Source organism: Schistocerca americana, unplaced genomic scaffold, assembly GCF_021461395.2.
Source record: "Schistocerca americana isolate TAMUIC-IGC-003095 unplaced genomic scaffold, iqSchAmer2.1 HiC_scaffold_167, whole genome shotgun sequence".
NCBI classification, from domain to species: domain Eukaryota; kingdom Metazoa; phylum Arthropoda; class Insecta; order Orthoptera; family Acrididae; genus Schistocerca; species Schistocerca americana.
Genome location: NW_025725757.1, coordinates 248,679 through 251,094, shown reverse-complemented (window position 1 = coordinate 251,094; position 2,416 = coordinate 248,679).

Genomic DNA, 2,416 nt, shown 5'->3' with positions numbered 1-2,416 from the left:
ACTATTTTATCCCGCCTATATATATACTCAATAATACGTAACCCACTTCCAAACCATAACCAAAAAAATATTTTTTCCCGCTTTCAGCACTACCGCCGCTATAATATCCACCGTTTCTAGTTCACAAACAGCTCCTTTCACCTTTTAAACAACCATTTCGGCCAGTTCTAATAACTTTCGCTTTATTTCCATTTCCGTTTTTCCCACATCACTGATCATTTTTAGCCGCTTCCCACAGGTTTTAACGCCATTATTTCTTCGTCAGACAATTATTAGCCTCATTTTCATAATCTGCCACCACAGTACCACTCCTTTTAATATACTACACGCAGTTTTTTCGAAATTTTCCCGAATTTCTCCGTCCTTTAACGTGTTTTGGCGGCAACACAACCACCTAACCTTTATGCACATCGTTGTCTACCAACCCAAGTCCAACATAGCCCAGCAGTAACCAACACCTTTTCGCCTTTTTTTTTCATTCCAGATCTACAGTTTCTTTCCGGTTCACCTTTATCTCTCCCCATATATTTTTATTTTCATTTTCATTTCACCTCACCTCATGTTACTTTCCACCTTCTAATACCATGTCACCCTCACAACACCCCCACAATGACCCCATTAAGTTTTATTTACATTCCATCCGCAAACATGCCTTCGCCCTAGCCAGATTACGCTCGCATATTTTATTTTCTCAGGCTTGTCTGACATTTGGCATTACCCCCAAAGGCCTCACACTCAAAGTTCCCATCTCTGGCTGCAACCCTTCCTTCCATCAGTCCCTATACCAGTTCCAAACTGAACAATCCATTGCCCTCACCCACCTAATCCTTCACCTACACATCAACTCAGCCAATGAACACACCCGTCAACTCCTATCCTTAATAAAAGTCCTTAATCTTTCCTCTCCCACATCCACACCGGCTGTTCAGAGCATCCTCCTACAGGCCAACCGTAAATTAGAACAGCATGCCACCCTCCACCTCAAAAAACTATCCAATCTCCTGGTTTCCCACCTCCGGAAAGGCAACTCACTCACCCTTCACAACCTTTCCAGCAAACCTCAACCTCCTCTCATTGCACACAAACCCAGTCTCTCCCATCTACTCACTCTCCCACTTCCAGCTCCACTCCCTCCAAAACCTCAAAATTCCGATCAACACAATCTGGAACCACAACACCCTAATTCAGTAGTTAACCTTTCCTCCAGACCTCTCTCCCAATCCGAAACCTCTGTCCTATCCAAAGGCCTCACCTTCAGCCCCACTCCCAGATTCAATCAAACAGCCCTCGTCAAAGATTTACTGTCCTACACTCGTACTCTCTGCTGGAAGTATCACTTTGCCACGAAGAAAAATGATCCTAATCCTACTCCTAATGATCCGACTCCTCAAGACACCATCCAAATTGAACCCTGCCTGGAACAGTTCCGACCTCCGTCACAGCGGGACCCACCTCCTCTTCCTCAAAATCACCCTCTCCAAACCTTCCAGGAATTTCTGACTTCCAGCCTTGCATCTCAATCCTTCTTAAAAAACCTTAATCCTACACCCAACATCACCACTGCTGAAGCCCAGGCTATCCGTGATCTGAAGGCTGACCGATCCATCGTCATTCTTCCGGCGGACAAGGGTTCCACGACCGTGGTACTTGATCGTCGGGAGTATGTGGCTGAGGGACTGCGTCAGCTTTCAGACAACACCACATACAAAGTTTGCCAAGGTAACCCCATTCCCGATGTCCAGGCGGAGCTTCAAGGAATCCTCAGAACCTTAGGCCCCCTGCAAAACCTTTTACCTGACTCCATCAAGCTCCTGACCCCACCGACACCCCGCACCCCTACCTTCTACCTTCTTCCTAAAATCCACAAACCCAATCATCCCGGCCGCCCCATTGTAGCTGGTTACCAAGCCCCCACAGAACGTATCTCTGCCTACGTAGATCAACACCTTCAACCCATTACATGCAGTCTCCCATCCTTCATCAAGGACACCAACCACTTCCTTGAACGCCTGGAATCCTTACCCAATCTGTTACCCCCGGAAACCATCCTTGTAACCATTGATGCCACGTCCTTATACACAAATATTCCGCACGTCCAGGGCCTCGCTGCGATGGAGCATTTCCTTTCACGCCGATCACCTGCCACCCTACCTAAAACCTCTTTCCTCATCACCTTAGCCAGTTTCATCCTGACCCACAACTTCTTCACTTTTGAGGGCCAGACATACCAACAATTAAAGGGAACAGCCATGGGCACCAGGATGGCCCCCTCGTACGCCAACCTATTCATGGGTCGCTTAGAGGAAGCCTTCTTGGTTACCCAAGTCTGCCAACCCAAAGTTTGGTACAGATTTATTGATGACATCTTCATGATCTGGACTCACAGTGAAGAAGAACTCTTGAATTTCCTCTCCAA